The following is a 21,515-nucleotide window of genomic DNA, read 5'->3' on the forward strand; positions in this document are numbered from 1 at the left end:
AGTTAAAAAAAATGTTTTCTTCCTGACTATGATATTACTAGATCCCAAAATTGAAAGTTTGGTTTATTTTTACAACTTAAAAACATTGGTATTTTTTTCTAATTTCAAAAATTTTAATTTTTCGTGTTAAATTTGGTTAGATTTTTTGTAAATAAAATAAAATCATATTTCGAAGCTACATAACTTTATTATTATTCAACGGAAAACATAAAATAGCAAATCAAAACGCATAGAAATTTTATCAGTTTTTCAAAAAAAAAAATGTTTAAAAATTTAAGTAATATCCTTTAACATGAGAAATTGTGAATAAGCCTCTAATGTGTTTTAAAATACCGTCTGTATCACCGAATACTTATTTATTTATTTTATTGCATAACTGCTTAGTATAAATTAAGATCATTCTCTGATTTGTATTCTGGTCAACAAACAATTCTAGAACATTACCAAATCTCTAAAATCTACAAAAAATTTGCTGTTTTCTTACATTAGGTTTCTATAATCTCGTTTAAAAGTTGAAAGAGAATTACAGTTTCGTAGGTTATTTGGAAGCTGATTCCAAATACCTGAACCCTTGACAAAAAAGGTACGTCCATATGACTCGGTACGATGACGCGGAATTATGAAAAATCTTATTCGAGAGCTGCGAGATCTAATGATTTTCTCGTTTTGATAAGCTGGTTTAACCGTGCGATCGATTTTTTGCAAAAATACAAGCTCTATATTTATAAAAATCTTTAAAAGAACACCGACCCACAGTGGTCCAAAACCTAGAAAAGCTGGCAGAAAGTCGATTTTTGAAGCGCTCATAATTATCTATTCAAATATTTCATCATGTTCCGGCATTTTCAAGCTAAATGAAACCATGAAAATGATAGTCTTAAGTTTACCCGTTTAGGGGTTCTCAAAGAAATGCTAAGGAAAGATTGAATATTTTTTTTAATATTCGCAAAGATTTGCTTTCATTGAAAAACGGATAGATATTCAAATCGCGAATATATATTGCTTTGCAACTATTTTTATATTTTTGTTAGGCATATTTTTCACTTTATCTAATAAAAATTTGTGATTTGGAATAAAATTGAAATTTTTTATATGGAATTTAGTTGCAAAAAACCATAAATATTTTGAATTTTATAACTTCAACTAGAGATTTAAAAAAAACTCCACATAACTCCACTCTAATTTTACGTTGGATAGATTTCCACATTTCTGGGCTACAAAATATGGTAAATTGGGCTGCCTTTTTTGCCAGTTTTGGAGAACGACGTCAAAGAGTTGAACCACTTTTTTCATCAAATTTGACTTCTAAGCCAATAACCTTCCGGATAACGAACTAAATTGATATATAAATGGAATTCTAGGTTGGTTTTTTTCAAAAAACATACAAACCTTAATTTCAAAATTTAGATCAGTAGTGGCGAAATTGTTGAACAATTCTCATCTATCATAAAATGTCTATATTGACTCGTTAATTATTGAAAAATAAAAAAAAGTGATCGGTACTAGAGCGTTGTCAGGTCAATCTGTATTGATTTAATTTCATATGTATTGTTATTTTGAAATAATTTTAGATTCAATTAACCTTTCTAGGATGTGATAGATTTTGCAGCAATCTGTTGGAAAATTTCAATACAAGAATTTACTTACTGAGATATTGAAATCAATTAAATTTTTCGAATTCTTACAATGAAAAAGAAATTTAAAAGAAAATATGAAAATAATATATTATTTTTTGTGAAATTATGATTATTGAACAACTTTGAAAGGTTTCAAGGCAAAAATTGTTGAAAAAAGACTTTTTGCCAGCTTTTTTGAGAATTGGACCACTGTGCGGTGCAACAGTCAGGTAAAAGTAAATGCAGAAGTGTTGGTAAGATTTGCAGAACGGTAGGTAGAAACTGTATATACACACACGTCTTCGCTTTCGGGTTTCGTTTATGTGAGAACGAGAGAGAAAAAAACGATGATGAATTCCGCACGAGCGAAAAAGAGAAAAATGTAGCTTATCGAAGTCGGAAAGGCTCCATCATCCAGTCAGTTTAGAAACGAATTTTGACACAGAAGGTTGTGCAGCTAAACACGGAAAACGTCCAGTCACGACAGGGACATCATATTGGCGTAACAAGAATATTTATTGGTTTCTTTAGTTATTTTTAATTTTCTAAAAACATGCGATTTTCACCTTCCTTAGAAAATGGGGTAACTTGCAACATACTGTGTTTTTAATGAAAAATCTTATGAACACTATGAAAATTTACAGTTTTTAATATATTTGGTATGCCTTTACACATAAAAAAAAAACCCAAATGCAATAAAATATATGTATAAATGTATGTGCTGAGTTCAAAAAACTATTTTTTTTAAATGAAATTCCCGATTTTCCCGGTATTTTACTCATTTATCCCGACGTTTTCCCGCTCTTGCTTCACAATCATGAAATGCTGGAATTCTGGATAGTAAAAATTCAGAAAAAAAAAATTCGTCATGACGAAACAAAGGATTTTAAAGATTTTATAGGTTTATATACGGGAATAAATAATCTATGAACAAATTTCCCGGTTTTGATTTGAAATTCCAGGTTTTGCCCAGTTTTCCCGGTCTCATTTAAATTCATATTAAACGGGATTGTGACAACGTGAGAACATAGTTACACAATTAACAGACGACGTATTACAGGACACGACACTTAACGTTCTTACAAAACGGAAAAAGGATTCAAAATTACCTTTTTTACCGACCGATTCTCCAGGACGATGTCCATTTTCAATTCCCGGTTTTTTCCCGGTCTGCTGGCCACCCTGCATCTATTATATCCAAATTTTAGTAGTGTTTTATTCAGAAACTAGCTGACCCGGTAAACTTCGTTTTACCTTCTTATGTATAAATCGTAATAAATGTTTGATTTCATCTACACGCTCTTAAATTCATCGTGCTCGCGAATCGATTCTTACGGAAATTGTAGCAAATAAAGTTGAATTTGTATTGGGACCTCCCTTTCATAAAAAATGAGATTCTTGAAACTATTATACAAACCGTCTCTGACCCCAAAAACCCTCGGATACCAAATTTCACTTCATTCCGACCGACCATTCATACGTGATGTTGTTACAAAGAAAACGCCTCCATTTTTATATGGTCGGGATTCGACCAGACCGAACTGAACGTCATCAGCATTTTTTCGAGACACTTAAACTTCAATTGCAAATATTTTCATCTAGAAACAAAATCTTTTATGTTAATGAGCTATAATCAATAGTTTATAATTAAAGGAATTCATTTTAATCATTTGTATTCGGTTTGTGATCTAGGATATGAATAACTCGAGATTTAGTTTCAGTTGTTTTTAAATTTTCTAATGACGCTCAGTTCGGTCTGGTCGAAGGCAGGCCATATATAAGATGTTATAAGTATTTCTAAAAAATCAACTTTAAAAAATAATGAGATATCAAATAGTTTCTAGTTCTTTTATTCACTGCTTAAAACTAATATAAATGAGCAAATCTAATATATTTCAGGCAAATATTATGCTTTACAACTTTGAGTAGTTTAAAATAAGACCTAATGAAAAATAAAAAAGCGTCAAGGATACCGTTCGATTTTGAAAACATTTAATTCTAGCAACCCAAAATTTACGAGCGTGTTGCCAAAACCGAACGGGATCTGTAACCTGATTTTTAGCTCAATCAGATAAGATTTAGACTACAAAAAAAATTCAAAAATATAGGTCTTACGTCCAAAGCTGGTATGCAACTGGTTGAGAGGCATACACGCTATCTTTAAACCATGCCTGATCCATTGGGATGAAAACTTCAAAATTTAAATAAAATTTGTCGAAGTAGGCTAACTAAGCATAACAAAACACTATTTGTATCAAAGGAGATACAACCATTTCTCATCGAAACTACCAAAACGAAAAATTTTATATCAAAGCTATACCTGGATTGAATAATAATATCTTATTGAGATGGGTTTGAATAACAATTTTGATATGCTCTTCTGATCGGGTAGTCATAAACAGAATTTGAAAGCCGATTTACCCAACAATGGGTTTCTGATCAGAACAGTATATCATGATGTTTACTCAAACCCATCTCAACGAGATATTTTTATTTTATTCAGATATTTCTTTGATATCAAAATCTTCTATTTTGTCGTTACAAAAATAAAACTATTATATATACTTTGATATAATCGGTTTCATCTCTCGGCTCAATTTGCCTGCTTGGAAAGCTTTTATTGAAATTTTGAAGCTCTCCAATGCACCAAGCATGGTTCTGTGGTAGCGTTCGCGCTTTTTAACCTGCAGGTCGAGTTTCGAATCCTCCAGGCTGTACTCAATCTTTTCAAGTATTGAGCAAGCTCGAAACAATGCATAAAAGTTTTGAGTACAATTCAGGGGAAGTTCAAAACTGCATACAGGTCGAAAGTACTAAATAAGCATTGCTTGGAAAAATGTACGCATGCATCTTTTTTTTTTAATTATCGGAAGTCGATATGCTATCTGATTGAGTTATAATGTTATTATAATGCTATTTAAGGGTGAAATAGTTTAGTAATGCTTGCTTGGACTTTTTCGATATAATTTGAAATCTTTGAACATTCTACGAGTACTAAATTTAATCTCATTTTTATAGGAAAAGTTGATTATCAAAATATCGTATCTTGATATAATTTTTTCAATCTCTTCTGACCGGATTGAGATCTCTTTCCCTCACACAGAGAAATATGTTTGAATAACTCGAAAACTAATCAAGTAGGTAAATGATACCAAATTTGCAATGCGAGATTATATGGGTAGAATAAATATGTCTAGGATGGTTGAGATGACTTTCTCTTGATTTCTCCATTGGAACCCCTCCCTTTTCCTGGAAGGGAGGAGGGGGTCTCTCATATAAAAGTAATAAATCTTCACAACTCGAAAACTAACTTAGCAAATGGAACCAAATAGTAGTTCTGAAATCATACAGTAAGCGAAATAAGAATAGAACCACTATGTGTTTTGCTTGTTAAAATATGAATGATTGAAAATCACCAAAACTTTGTTCTATAAATTGCTCTGAATTGTTTAACGGATAAATCGAGCATAAGTTTACTTTTTTTGGACGTTGCAATTGGCGTTGAGGACCAAAACTATGGAAAAAGGGTGCGAAATAAGAATAGAACCACTTGTGTTTTTTTCAATAAAAACAAGATTATTTCTAAAAATGTACTGTGTAAAAGTGAATAATAATGCTCCTACGAATTATTTGAACAGTTTACTGTATTTAAAGGAGTTTTCTAGATTTTCAAAGATTTTCAAAGGTTTTAAAAGGGGGTTTCAAGAGATGCTCCTCTAGCGTTTAGGAATTTGATACTTGAGCTATAATACTTTATCAAACTGCTTTATTTCTTCATCATCATTCATAAGTATGATGCAAATTGACGAAACATAGATTGGATGCTGAATTTGAAGAAAAAAAACAGGCTTCAAATTCAAAAATACTAATGTTTCAAGTCATAGATGGCAGCACTATCTTGCAATTAAACCGAATTGATGCCCATTTTCAAATATCTGGGATTAATTCAGGTGTGTTGGATGATTTTGGTCAAAAAATAAGTACTTGGTACCGTGTGACCGCCTTGGAAATTCTAAGATCATAATTTCAAAAAATAAGAATTTCATCATGAACCCATGAAAGTGAATTGCTTGGACCGATAATCAGAATAATTTTGTACTTTCCGATGGAGCTTGATGAACCAGATAAATAGCAGTATTATTGGTTAAATTTGAAATTGAATCGGAAGTTGAGATGTGTAGGAATTTTGGCGGTGTTATATTCTTGTGCTGGTGTTTTTTTGCAAATCCGGAAAAGATTTCTGCAGCGTGAACTCCAACAAAACTGTGTTGGCAAACTACATCGAAATGATGAATATGGGCCTAAATAAACCTGAAAAATCAATATTGAGACTTAATTTGGTATTAATGGCAAGATAGTGCTGCCATCTATGACTTGAAACTGGAAAAAGTTATGTCTATTGAAAAAAAATCTAATTTTATGAATACCAACCTGTTTTTTCTGATTTAAAATAAACCGAAAATGTTTGATTCATCATTTCACGTCATTTTAATGAAGCAAGTTAGTAGTTTGGTAAAGAATTACAGCTCAAATATCAAATTCCTTAGTTCTAGAAAAGCATCCCTTAAAACACCATTTTAAACCCTTTGAAAATCTTTGTTATTCTAGAAAACTCCTTAAAATGCAGTGAACTATTCAAATAATTCGTAGAAGCATTATTATTCACTTTTACACAGTAAATTTTTAGAAATAATCTTGTTTTTGTTGAAAAAACACAAGTGGTTCTTTTCTTATTTCGCACCCTTTTTCCATAGTTTTGGTCCTCAACGCCAATTGCAACGTCCAAAAAAAGTAAACTTATGCTTGATTTATCCATTCAACACACAATTTATAGAAGAAAATTTTGGTGATTTTCAAACATTCATATTTTAACAAGCAAAACACATAGCTCACTGTATTGATACTGAAGAAGATTTCATTTGAAAAAGTGGCTTGAAATATTAGGGGCAAACAACGTTAAAATGAGATATATGTTATTTTGTTAGTACCTTAAAAATTTCATTTTCAGTTTTTAGCACTTGAATCATAATATCTCGAAAAAAAGCTACAAAGACTGAAAAACAGTTGACATTTATAACAAACGTCGCAAAAGGCAATCTTCAACATATTTGGCTTCTAAAAGTTCAGTCGCAGTCCTACTACGCAGAACGATCCAATCAAAACTTGTAAATGAAAACAGCTGGTTGGTTGTGTTGGTGTTTTTTTCTCTCCCCAGTAGTGCTTTCTTGAACTGCTGCGCATTGAATTGAAATTTTTTCTCAAAAGGATGCCCTGAAGCGACATAAATTGATCTCAAATGGGCCCGGTTGGTTGGAAACTCTTCCCAGCAGAACGGGATAGTTTGTTTTTGGTCCACTTTTCCGCTTTCTTGGGTCCTTGGGATGCAGGCATTTTTCGTTCGTCGAAGCCAAGTGCTGCTGCCATTTGTGGCCTAAGGTATTATCGCTTCCAAAACGTAAAATTTATTCCCCAAACCAATCGGAAAGTGCTTGCCGTGCTTCTCGCTGATATAAAGTCGTGTTTATTATTCTTTTGTACGGTTTCGGCAGAAGCCGGATCGGGCTGAATCGGAAAATGCTGAAAGACCGGAAAGACCGGTTTGTTTTTCATTATCTTCCTCTTGACTTGTGATTTACAGAGCGCACCGATACCAACTGTGGTCGTTTCATGATTCGAAGAAGCCTCAACTGGTCTCAAATTTGTTGTGGGTATAAATACATGTTTGTAATAAATTATATTTGTTTGATAAGTTATTCTTTTTTAGATAAGGTCTTCGGAAACTTAGTTGGTTTGCTTCATTTTACACATTTTTCTTGAAAATTTGGTATTCGTAAGACCGTATTCCGGTTCCGAGAAACAGTTGAGGAATCAAGTTACTCCAGGGATGAGGTCTCATCACTCTCCCATAATGTTGGTTAAAATGACTGTTCGAAATTCAACTCTGTCTAAAATTAATTTATTTTTTTTTTTCTAAATGCTGATTTTTGAATTCTAAATATTTAAAGATTGCCGATTCTGATGCATTCAAAACAACTGGCTTGAACTTCGTGATTTACAAGCTTCCAAGAACAGCTATTTTGTGGGTTTGTTTTTCTAATAAATCTACTTCAAATGCTGTTTTCTCTTGCTTCGATGAGTCGATGCCCGATGCTATCCGTTCCATAACTGAGCAAACTATGTTTTAGCATTCCATTTAGCTGGGACCTCCAGGGAGCTCCTCGTCCGTTTCCGAGGCAGTCTTTTTCAGCCTTCGTCGGTTCACATTTCAGCCGCACAGTTATAGTTGGTCCCCGGTGGAAGTCATTGAATGTTCGGATATATTTATTGGAGAGCTCCGATTCATAAAAACCAGCAGTTGGTCACCAAGGCCGCTTGTCATGTTCTCGGTCTGCCGGCTTGTCCGTAGATCGGGCGAGCTTCTGGCTGATGCTATTGAAAATATTTCGGCTTATTCAACCTCTACCCCCAAACCGCTACCGATTCCATTCCTGGAAAGCCTCCAAAAATAGTTCTATTCCGGTGTGGCTCGGCTGGCTGGTGAAAAATATGTTCGATTTTTTTCCTCCTCTTCCATCCATTGCGGCAAAAAGCGCCTGGCTCGGGCAAGGTGTTATCCTGTGGTGTGATTTGTTGGCGGCAGGACTATTTTGCGGTCTTTCGGATGATTGAATTTTTGTCAGCATGAATGGCTTACTGGAGTTGGTATTTGAGCAGGATGTGGCCTTGGCGCTCTTTGCATTCATAGCCGGGGTTTTTTTTTCTTCGTTCATATCTTTCTCTCTTTCCGAAATAGATGTTTGTTCGAAATTGGTACTTGTTAGGAAAAACGTAATGAAAATACGGCAAGATAGAAATATTGGTTATTTTTGTGGCAGGTTTAGCACCTGGAAAAAATCGCCTTTCTTGAAATTACTTATCGATTGATTTCTACAAGAAGAAATAACTCCAAATAATTATGGAGGAAATGTTTTGGCATTTTTTAACTAAACAAACTCAAGATTATTCTAAATGTTGATTCAAGCAAATTTAAATAATCTCAATAGAACAATTTATTAATTATGATCAAAATACGAATTTAAAAAAAATCAAAAAAAGTATTTTAAGTTTATTTTTTTATTTTTATAGTATTTCGTCTCACGACATAACTTGACGAACATAATTCCTATAATTCACTCGGTCCATGGCAACCGTTCTCCAATTTCTCGGACATCCCACGTTCGCCAGATCACGCTCCATTTGATTTAACCACCTCGCTCGTTGCGCCCTGCTCGTCTCGTTCCTACCGGGTTGGCAGCGAACACCTGTTTTACAGGACAGTCGTCGGGCATTCTTGCAACTCTGGCCTTCACTATCTCTGGATACTGGGTTCGCCGTAGAGTCACGTGAGTTCGTGTTTCATCCTTCGCCTCCACACTCCATTCTCCTGCATGCCAACTATGGTTCTTAACACTCGTCGCTCGAATACTCTGAGTGTACGCAGGTCCTCCTCGAGCAATATCCATGTCTCGTGCCTGTAAAGAACAACTGGTCTAATGAGCGTCATGTACAGGTTACACTTTGTGCGAGACTTAGCCCTCGACCATAGTTGCTTGTGGAGTCCATAGTAGGCACGACTTCCGCTGATCATTTGCCGACGGATCTACGGCTGGTGTCATTTTCTGCGGTCACCAGTAAGTAAAGATAGACAAAGTCTTCGACTAACTCCGGTTCATCGCCGTCGATCGTGACCTTGTTATTACTGGACAAGCGGGTTCGGTCGGTCTCGGATCGTACGTGGACGTATTAATCATCAACCCAATTCTTCCTGCTTCACGTTTCAGTTTGTGGTAGATCTCCTTCACCGCCGCAGATCATCTGCCGACTATATCAATATCTTCGGCAAAGCAGATAAGTTGACTGGATTTGTTGAAATCGTGCCCCACATTTCGCCCAACGCTCGTCTATTTAATAATTCGATTCGAATGAACTCGATAATTCACCTGAAATCCGGACATAGCACTGCGTTACATCCATTGTCGCCTTGATCATTTCGGTCAGCTTACTGGAAAACTCGTTCTTGTCCATGATTTTCCATAGCTCATCATGATCAGTAGTGTGTCGCATGCGGTTTTGAATTCGATGAATAGATGGTGCATAGGGTATTCACGGCATTTTTGTAGGATTTGCCGTAACGTGAAGATCTGGTCCGTCGTAGACTGTTCCTCCATGAAGCTGGCCTGATGACTTCCCCCACGAATCTGTTTGCTTGAGGCGTTTGGCGGCGGAGTAGGATTCGGGACAGCACTTTGTAGGCGGCATTGATGACAGTGATCGCTCGGTAATTTTTACAGTCCAATTTGTCGCCCTTCTTGTATATGGGGCATATTCCCCCTTTTCCCATTTCTCCAGTAGCTGTTCTATGTCCCAAATCCGGACCATCAACCGGTGTCGTCGACCAACTTGTGCGGGCCCATTTTGATGAGTTCAGCTGCGATGCCATCCTTCCCAGCCAACTTGTTAAAATAGCAATAAGTTGGCTGGAATGGATGGCTACAATGGCTTTCTTAACTTCACTCAACGTAAGGATTGGTTCCACCTCGGCGATATATGGAAAACTGTTTTTTTTTAATTTAAATTGTCGAACATAAAATCTGGACAAATATTAGGGTTTACCAACAACCTGGCTTGTTGTCAGGGCTCCTTTCTCGGCCTCGGATTTCCTTAGAATGGTCAGTCAGACGCTCTTGACTTGCGTCGACCCAGGCCTACTTCCAAAAGGAAGATGGTATATGAGAACCGCGATTTTCACGGTTGGTCCTTGGTCGTATTTTGACGGACAGCTTTTCAACCCTCTTGGGATGAACTTGGCACTTATTTGGCTACGGTGCCTTTAGCAAATTGCACTTGCATGGTTAGTAGGTGGATAAAATAAACCACGCACAACAGTCGAACGACACTTAGCAGACTGGCGTTCCCATGGGATAAGAGCCCGGCCCATTGGTGCGTCGCACAGTGGGGCAGGCCAAAACCCCTTTTTGTAAATTTCAAAAATTCATCATAAATTTATGCTTTTCAGAAACTGGACATTAAACCGATCACAAATCTGTTAAACAAAACTTAAAATTATTTGTTTCATACAATTATCTACGTAGGTGAAGTTGGGGTTTGATGCTGTTGCATTTTACCGCAAAAACAAGAAAATATTTTCAATACTCCACTAAAATTTTATTTCTTGAAGAAATTAAAAAAATTAACATAAATGTGTTCAGAAAAATATGAAATTTGTTTATTTGAGGTTGAAAAATTGGATAAGGTATCGTAATTTTGTTTTCGAGCATAAACGTATAACGTTAAAAAATTACGAATTTTCATCATATTGGGACATCTGGAAAACATGTTACCCCACGTTACCCCACTCTCATTTCTACTCGAACATTTAAATGAAAGTCTCAACATTTCAATGGAAGTCTCAACAAAACAAAAACAAGTTGCCACTTTTTGCCTATTCAAAAGTTGTTCACGTTTTGGTGAAACATGTTTTTGGACAATTTCCGTACTTGTGGAATTGCTTTTGATAATGGTTTTTTAGAAAAACTTGAACTCAATCGAATTTAAAAATTTTAAATTTAATTTTTTTCAAAATTTATTTTTCTCTTAGTTTGATTATACTATTTCGGTTTTTAAAAGTTATATTTATCTACAGACAAGCAGATAAGGTTCTTTGGAATATGAACTTTCTATAACTTTCTTAATTCTTTTTCGGCCAGATATTTAGTACCTATCTGTTAACTAACTTAATTTTTTATTCTACATTTTTTTCTACAAAATGTAGAGATCTTAACCCTTTAATGCATAGTGTTGTTTTAAAACAACACTAATCTAAATCCAATTATTTCGAAAACGCGTGGATATTTTTGAGTGATGTTTTCACAAAAAATATTCTAGAGGTTAAAAGAAATTAGCCCATGGTATTTTTTGTTACGATATTTTAATGTGTGTGTGAGATATTGATAAAAGTATGCGGAAAAATTGCAAAAATCAAATTTATTTATTTTTTCGAAAAAAGCAGTTTTTGGAAAATCGCTGTTATTTCTTCAGATTTGCAAATTCTAACAAATTTTTTAATCTCAATCAATCACAAACACCTTCCTGCACCAAAATAACAAGGTTTTGAAGAAATTAGCAAAACTGTATTGAAATTAACTAAGAATTTCAAAAAATATTTTTCAACTTTGATGGGCCATAACTTTTATAAAACTCAAAATAACGACTTCAAACCTGTTGAGTTTTGTTTTTCGAATTAAAATGTTACTATTCCACTGAATCAATAACTGCAATACTCGTTTTAAAAAAGTCATGCATTAAAGGGTTAAAGTTTCACTCAAAAATAAAATAGAAATTATTTACACACTTAATGTTTGGATATTTAAAAAAAACAATGCAACCATGTTTTTTGCTGTCATATTGAGTAACATCTTACTTGATCCATTAGCTACTTATATAAGGTACCAATATGAGCTTATGACTTCACTATCTGAACTTATTTGTCCCACTGATCATACTGACATGATACTTAGAACAAAATTCCGTTCATATTTTTCATATTTAATTTTTATGGAACATTTGTTTCATAGATGGAATGAGTTTTAAGCCATCATAATAAACGATTTGTCGTACCCCGAAATCCTTAGAGGTCAAATTCGGTTCAATTTGGTTCAATTTGCTTTATTTGTTCCTTGTCAGGTTTCTACCAGTAGTAAGATCTTTTGTGGTTGCTTAGTTAGTTTTTTGAGATGTCGAAATTTGGTATCATTTCTGTGAAATCTCCTTCTTCCAGAAAAGAGATTGGTTTCAAAGTAGCGTTAAAATAACATGCATTTCTTTCTTGACAAAATCGGTTCCATTTGCATTATTTGTTCAAGAATTTTTCAGGTAACATTTGTATGAGGACCCCCCATTCTTGTGAGGGGAGGGATCTTAAAGCATCATTTAACATATTAACGGTCCTGAAAACCCTTACATGATCATTTTCACGCCGATCGACTGAGAAGCCTTCAAGTTGATAAGAAAAATCTGCTAACAAAGTTATCTAGATCAAATTTCACAACATCTAGATGAAAAAAAAACATAAAATTAAAGATTTTGATCAGCTGAACAACTTTTCAGAAGACTTCAAACCAGTAGGATTTCATTTAAAAAAGTTATGAGGTTTTGACCATCGATTGGTCAGGTCTTCCCCACTGTGCGTCGGTCTTATATCACCTCCTCCGGAACGATCAATCGGTGATGTCGACACTCCTGATTGGGCCGCGTCCTCGTCTTAGTGTTTCCGTATGTGGCACGGATTCCATATGGCGTGGTTGGTGTCTCGGCTAGATTAGGTTACAGCAGTTGGTTCACCTTAATCCGCTACACTGCAAAGAGCTACTATCTTTCTATTTGTGAAACAAGGTCAACTTATTGCCCATTTTAAATAAAGTATTTAATTTATTTTTATATAAGGAAAACTTTTAAGCGTAAATATTTACAATTACAAACATTTTATATTTATCAGGACAAAACTGCCACCGAAATTCATAAAATGCAGATTTAAACCGAGAAGGAGGTTACATGTTTCAGAAAGGACCTGCTAAGTATTCTGATAAAAAAATTGGTATACAATTAAAGCGAGTATTGTATTCGCTCTTGTGTTTAATACCAGTTCTGTTGGAACAATTCCTATTTCTAAACAAAGCATGTACAATATTCTTTGTGATAAATTTTGATTATGTGATAGAAAAAACTTAGAATACATGTAGTACAATGTTTTCCATACAAACATTCGTCCAAAAAATAATGAAATGTCTAAATGCGCATATAAAGGAAAATACTCATTTCTGTTTTATATAAGTTAGTGCAATTTTCCTGTTCAAATCTCTCATAGTTTTTGTGAAAATAATTTTATTATTAAAGTAGTCAAAATAGCCGATTTCCGAAATCGGGCGGGCTAAATGCGCATATTTATGTTTTTAGTTATGTTTCAGTTACAAATGCAATATTTTCATATGATTTGATTGAAACTGGTGTTTGGTAAGAGCGTAGATTTAATGTTTCAATGATTAGAAGTTAAAAAAATTATCTTTAATTTAATATATATATCTTGGCTAGTGAAGTAGACAATGTGCAACTCGAGACCCCATACACCCAACCTTCGGGTAGTGGTCATATCACCTCTTGTCTGTGTGTGGTGCACGAATGAATGTATGGGTTAACCATACACTCTCTCTGAGACGGCTAGACCATCTACCTCAGTAATGACGCAACCGTCAACTGAGTGAGGCGCGCCCGCCGTCTAGTAGCTGAGAATATCCTGGTGGGTGATCTCTGTTGGATAACCAGCCTGCACATTTGGCGACCGTCAGGACCTAATTTTCCTTAAGTGATATTTTGTGTAGAGGAAAATTGAATGAGGTATGCTATGTTGCGTAAAAGAATCAGTTTACATTAGCAACAAACGAACCTATAAATGAGATCACCCACCAGGCAAAAAAAAAAACAAGTGGAATTTGAGAGAGGACCGACCAGTGTTGCTAGGAGAGCATGTGAGTATTCAATAATTCGAAACAAAAAAAGTTTCGATGACTGGGTGAAAAAGACGAGTTGAGAGGACAGCCTATAACTGCGAGTTGGGAGGACCGCAAAGGAAAACAGCGTGTTGAGAGGACAGCTGTATGAAAAGGCGTGTTGAGAGGACCGCCTAAGCTTGCGAGTTGGGAGGACCGCAAAGAAATACAGCATGTTGAGAGGACAACTGAATAAAAAAAAGGCGAGTTGAGAGGACAGCCTAAGCTTGCGAGTTGGGAGGACCGCAAAGAAAAACAGCGTGTTGAGAGGACAGCTGTTTTAAAAAAAGGCGAGTTGAGAGGACAGCCTAAGCTTGCGAGTTGGGAGGACCGCAAAGAAAATAGCGTGTTGAGAGGACAGCTGAATAAGATAAAAGGCGAGTTGAGAGAACAGCCTTAGCTTTCGAGTTGGGAGGACCGCAACGAAAAACAGCGTTTTGAGAGAAAAGCTGTATAAAAAAAGCTTATGAATTGCGAGTTAGGAACACAACGACCACAACGGGAAATAAACGGAAAAAATGACATTCTGTGGATCACAGTTAATGCGAATGTTTTGTGAAATCTGTGAAATGATGAGAAGATGATTCAAGAAATTGAGATAATTGAAAAAAAGGAAAAACTGCAGATAATGATTATTTTAAAAAAACTCAAAAAATTAGAAACTTAACAACTGAAACAAGTAAAAAATGCAGAATGGGAAAAAGAAGATGGTTTTCAGAAAATTATCTGTTTACAAGAAATTGTGATGAAGATGTTCAAAATGAGATGATTACAAGATAAGAAGTTAGTTGGTTAAAAGATGAAATCCAGATTTTATGTGAGGAAGATGAGAACTCAATAAGTTAGGTAAAAGAAAAAGTTTGACGAGGAGAAGATGATAAGATAACTAGATTAAAAAAACAAGAAAAGAAGAAGATGAGCGGATGAGAAGTTGTGGAAAAGATAAGAAGGAGAAGAAGCTGAAAAGATATGTATATTAGAGACGAGTAAATGGAATGAGCTTACTGCAAATAATATCAATTTAATTCATGAGAAAGATTTTCGCTCACAGCACGGCAATTAAATCATGATATCAACTATATACAATTTGTGTAAAGCCAAATTTTAAAAGACAAAACGCGAAAGTCATGATTTGAAGTATGAATGAATGAAATCATAAAAAAAAACAAGTGAAAGATTTATTAAATGTTCAGAATAGAGAACTGAATCAGAATAAGAACGAATTAGAATAGACATCTGTACCAGAGGTCCCAAATTAGAGGGTACAAATAATTTTCAAGGTACTAGGTAGCCAGAAAAATAATGTATGGTTTTGTTGTTGACATGATAATAAATTAGGTACGAGAAGAAAAATTTGTCTGGCAAGCCTGTCAAACATCTCTTAACAGTTGCGGAAGAGCCATGCGGTTCCACCGCTGGAGGTGTGTGTGAGTTTTCTTCCATTAGAAATGTGAGAGAGCTATTGAGGCAAAACTCGTGTTGCAATCATGGTTGCCACAAGTACAGATTTGGTCTGATTCGACCTGAGGAAAAAAATTTGAATAATTGTTTAAGCTTACAAGGAAATCAAACCACTTGTTGCTTGGAAAAGTGTAGAGTCATGTCAATCATTTTGTTGAATGGTATTGTCGCTGAATCTCCAAACCGGAACTTTCGTCAATATCAGCGACGGCAAAATTCCTGACGACACTTAATGTTGACCAGACATCTATCAAATATCTTGATGAAATCTTCATCGTCACTGTCAATTTCAACGGCACTGACAATATTACTACACACAAAGTTTTCGGATTACAATGTCTCCTTAATAAAGGATATATGAAGGCATGGATTATATTTTGTTTAGGAATATAATGTTGAAAAATTCGAACATTTCTTCGATTTGCTATTCATATAGAATGCGGTGAATAGATAAAAATAATGACTGACTTTAAAGAGGCAACGTTGGTTGCATGTATAATCATTGCAGAAAAAGGTCAAACGAGCCGTAAGTTAAAAACTAAAAAAATCATTAAATTTTCGCTGCAATTTTGTAGAAAAAAAGGTAGCAAGACGTACTAAACTCGAAAAGAACCCACCCCGATTCCTCAGAACTTTCAGATCTGTGAATCATGAAAACAACGTTTTTGGCACCCGAATTCCGAATTGGTACATTTCTCGTAGAAAAAGGAAGCGTATCTCTGGTCGTTCGTTGTAGGAAGTCGTGAGCGTCATTCGTTCTGGGAACGAAGATCAGAGAAAGAGAGAGGAAAGGAAAGTGTTCGCAACGAGCTCTCTTAGTGTAAAATCCGCATTAACGTCAAGCAGGAAATCTCCAACTGGCCACGACAGGAAACCTGACGGAATGATTGCTGCTGACTGTCATGGCTACCGTTTGAAACTGATGCCGTTGAAATGGTTGGAATGCCGCATAACGAGGTGTGTGTGTGTACAAGAACAAAGCTGAGAAAGGAACCGAAGGAAACTAGTGTGAGTGTGAACAGTTCGAGAGAGGAATGTAACCTGTCGTGGCAAGGGGTGATCAACTGTTAGCAACTATTTATAAATATCGATATAATTTATCCAATCCTCACACTTAGCTAGAGACGAATGCGCGAACCAGCGTCGCGAGAATATGCCAAGGGAACTTCTCAACCGAGAGAGAGAAAGCGAGCGGTGCAGACGCGCTCCCCCGTAAATAACAGCAGTAACGTCTAGAATTTCAAGGCGCGTACGGAAACCACCAAACCACGTAGTCGATGGAAATAGAAATACATTCAGGCGTTTAAAAGAAGGTGTATACACACGGGCGTATTAAATCCCGTGCTAATTAAGGGGCGTGAGCAAATAAAGAAATGAATCAGTTGTAATCCACACGTTATGTTTACTTGTTCGGATAGTGCACAAGTGAACGAAAGTAATTCAGAAAGAATAAAGGAAATCATTAGCAGAAAGAAAAGGGGCATTTTTCCGTTCTCGCCTGAATCCGGTAGTTAGTGGTTATGCAAAATCGGTTCTATTCAGAATTAACACCAAAAAGAGTTATCTTAAGTTCTCTTCCGAATCCACCACATCTACTATATAGCGTATCAACTACAGATTTGGTAAAACTTTCGTTGCAGTCATCATTACGAGAGCATAGGCAATTCTCAGTAAAATTGCATAACATGCAGCGCAAAAAAAGTTTTTAATGACAGAATGAATCATCATTTTAGACGTGCTCGCCCTCTTTTTGGGCAGAGCATGATAATTCAAACGTGTTAATATGGTTACGAATAGTTTTTTTTTAACAAAACTTGTTGAAACAGTTTTTCTTCTGAGAGGAAGGGAGATGTGTGGTGCACGAATGAATGTATGGGTTAACCATACACTCTCTCTGAGACGGCTAGACCATCTACCTCAGTAATGACGCAACCGTCAACTGAGTGAGGCGCGCCCGCCGTCTAGTAGCTGAGAATATCCTGGTGGGTGATCTCTGTTGGATAACCAGCCTGCACAGTCTGCAACTCCGATTCTCTACCTCCCCGTGGTGCTAGCTGGGGTGCGAGCAACCTTAGCGGAGATCGGGTACCCAGCCCCGGTGGATGCTTTGGTCGCATGCAGAATGAGTTAGGGGGCTCCGTACGCGTCTGTTCTCCTTGTTAGGGGCGGCGTGCGGAGTGCAACAACGTCCTGGTGGTGTTCGGGAACAGCAACATCACGACGGTCCTCCTGCGAGATAGTGGGGTTAGCTGCGGGCCTTGCGAGCCTGTGACTACTAAAAAACATAAGCAACGAATAACGAACAACAAATTTCGGATGGAAATCGGCAAAGACCCACGCGACGAAAAGGGACTAGCGATTGGAAACTTGGAACATGGAACTGCCGATCTCTAAATTTTGTGGGCAGTACCCACGTGCTCTCCAACGAATTGAAGAGCCGCAAATTCGACATCGTAGAGCTGCAGGAGGTATGCTGGAAGGGCTCCACGGTACGAACGTATCCAGATGGTCGTGCCATCTACCAGAGCTGCGGCAACACACACGAGCTTGGAACAGCTTTTATAGTGATGGGAAAGATGCAAAAGCGCGTGATCGGGTGGTGGCCGATCAACTCACGAATGTGCCGGTTGAGAATCAAGGGCCGGTTCTTCAACATCAGTATCATCAACGTGCACAGCCCTCACCTCGGAAGTACCGGTGACGACAAAGACGAATTCTACGCGCAGCTGGAGCGTGAATACGACCGTTGCCCAAAACATGATATCAAGATCGTCATCGGGGATTTCAATGCTCAGGTCGGCCAGGAGGAGGAATTCAAACCGACAATTGGAAGGTTCAGTGCACACCAGCTGACCAACGAAAACGGCCTCAGACTAATAGATTTCGCCGCCTCCAAACGAATGGCCGTACGTAGTACCTTTTTTCAGCACCGCCTCCCACACAAGTACACCTGGAGATCACCGTACCAAACGCAATCACAGATCGACCACGTTTTGATCGACAGCCGGCACTTCTCGGACATCATCGACGTCAGATCTTGTCGGGGCGCCAACATCGAGTCGGACCATTATCTGGTGATGGTGAAGATGCGCCCAAAACTCTCCGTAGTGAACAACACGCGAAACCGGCGCCCGCCTCGGTTAAATATCGCGCGACTGAAGCAACCTGAGGTCGCGGCAGACTACGCGCAATCGGTCGAAGCAGCGCTGCCGGCAGAGGGCGAGCTTGACGAAGCCCCTCTCGAGGACTGTTGGGATACCATCAAAACAGCCATCAACAGTGCTGCGGAGAACGTCATCGGTTATGTGGAGCGATCTCGACGGAACGACTGGTTCGACGAGGAGTGTAGGAGGGTGATGGACGAAGAGAATGCCGCGCGGGCGGCAGTAGTGCAGAGAGGCACCCGTCGAAATGTGGAAAATCACCGACAGCGGAAGAGGCAGCGAGTCCGACTTTTCCAGGAGAAAAAGCGCCGCCTGGAGGAGGAGGAGCTCGAGGAGCTGGAGCTCGAGGAGCTGGAGCAGCTGCATCGTTCCCAAGAAACACGAAAGTTCTATCAGAAAATCAACGCATCCCGCAAAGGCTTCGTGCCGCAAGCCGAAATGTGTCGGGATAAGGACGGGGGTATCCTGACGGACAATCGTGAGGTGATCAAAAGGTGGAAGCAGCACTTCGATGAACACCTGAACGGCGCACATGCAGGAGATCAAGACGGTGGGGGAAGGTACATCGCCGGCGTAGCCAACGACAAAGAGGAGCCACTCCCAACGATGAGTGAAGTTAAGGAAGACATTCGCCAGCTGAATAGAAACAAGTCGGCTGGGAAGGATGGCATCGCAGCTGAACTTATCAAAATGGGCCCGGACAGGTTGGCCGATTGCCTACACCGGTTGATAATCCGGATCTGGGACATAGAACAGCTACCGGAGGAGTGGAAGGAGGGGGTAATATGCCCCATCTACAAGAAGGGCGACAAATTGGACTGTGAGAACTACCGAGCGATCACTGTCCTCAATGCCGCCTACAAAGTGTTGTCCCGAATCTTACTTCGCCGCCTAACGCCACAAGCAAACAGATTCGTGGGAAGTCATCAGGCCGGCTTCATGGAGGGACGGTCTACGACGGACCAAATCTTCACATTACGGCAAATCCTTCAAAAATGCCGTGAACACCAAGTCCCTACGCATCATCTATTCATCGACTTCAAAGCCGCATACAACACGATCGACCGTAACGAGCTATGGAAAATCATGGACGAAAACGGCTTTTCCGGGAAGCTGATCAGACTGATCAAGGCGACGATGGATGGAACGCAGTGCTGTGTGCGAATTTCGGGTGAATTGTCGAGTTCATTCGAATCGCGCAGGGGGCTTCGACAAGGTGATGGTCTATCCTGCATGATGTTCAACGTGGCGCTAGAAGGTGTTATTCGACGAGCGGTGGGCGAAATGCGGGGCACGATTTTCAACAGATCCAGTCAACTTATCTGCTTTGCCGATGACATTGATATAGTCGGCAGATCATCTGCGGCGGTGGAGGAGATCTACCGCAAACTGAAACGCGAAGCAGGAAGGATTGGGTTGATGATTAATACGTCCAAGACAAAGTACATGCTGGCCTGCGGATCCGAGACCGACCGAACCCGCTTGTCCAGTAATAACAAGGTCACGATCGACGGCGACGAGCTGGAGATAGTCGAAGACTTTGTCTATCTCGGCTCAATGGTGACCGCAGACAATGACACCAGCCGTGAGATCCGGAGGCGAATTATCAGCGGAAGTCGTGCCTACTATGGACTCCACAAGCAACTGCGGTCGAGAAGACTTAGCCCTCGCACGAAGTGTAACCTGTATATGATGCTCATTAGACCGGTTGTTCTCTACGGGCACGAGACATGGATATTGCTCGAGGAGGACCTGCGTACACTCGGAGTATTCGAGCGACGAGTGTTAAGAACCATCTTTGGCGGCGTACAGGAGAACGGAGTGTGGAGGCGAAGGATGAACCACGAGCTTGCGCGACTCTACGGCGAACCCAGTATCCAGAAGGTGGTGAAGGCTGGCCGGATACGCTGGGCTGGACATGTTGCGAGAATGCCGGACGACTGTCCTGCAAAACAGGTGTTCGCTACGAATCCGGTAGGAACAAGACGAGCGGGGGCGCAACGAGCGAGGTGGTTAGACCAAGTGGAGCGTGATCTGGCGAACGTGGGGTGCCCGAGAAATTGGAGAACGGTTGCTATGAACCGAGTGAATTTTAGGAATTATGTTCGTCAAGTTATGTCGTAAGACGGAATACTATGTAAATAAAAATAATATATATCTTATAAATTTAAAACTTCATTAAAAACTTCAATTTGTTGAGTTTCTGGTTTTCAGATTAATTGGAAACAAAAAACATTAACATGTTTGTTTACAGATTCTGTACGCACGAGTATTAACGTTTTGATAGTGATACGCCATACGCTTTGAACATAAGGCAAGAAATAATTTTATGAGTTTACCAACTCAAAAAAATATATAAAAATTCATACAACTACAATTTGATCTTAGCCTTTAGGCCGAGAAGCGTTAAAAATTCATACAAGATTCTGGTACTTTTTGGTGTAATATTTTGACTTACAGATTTATACGTAAAGAAGCTCAAAACAAAAACTTGAGTGTTTTTTTTTTGCTTATTCAAATGAACATAATAAGTTAAACAAATTTCAGCTTTTATGAAGGTTCAATAATGATAAGAAAGTGAAATAAGAGTGTTTTTGTATGCTCCCCATCATGTTAGTCAAATGCCTCTATCCGAAAATAACTGGTTAGATAGAATGAATATATGATTTTTATGATTAAAACTTCGAATCCAA

The 21,515-nt window shown here is 38.1% G+C and overlaps 1 protein-coding gene across 2 annotated transcripts in view; it reads left to right on the forward strand.

Annotated features, from left to right (window-relative positions):
• Positions 1–21,515, forward strand: part of LOC129744755 (uncharacterized) — a 429,246-nt gene that overhangs the window by 51,941 nt on the left and 355,790 nt on the right. The gene's annotated exons all lie outside the window — the stretch shown is intronic.

This window comes from Uranotaenia lowii, chromosome 2, assembly GCF_029784155.1.
Source record: "Uranotaenia lowii strain MFRU-FL chromosome 2, ASM2978415v1, whole genome shotgun sequence".
In the NCBI taxonomy this organism is placed as follows: domain Eukaryota; kingdom Metazoa; phylum Arthropoda; class Insecta; order Diptera; family Culicidae; genus Uranotaenia; species Uranotaenia lowii.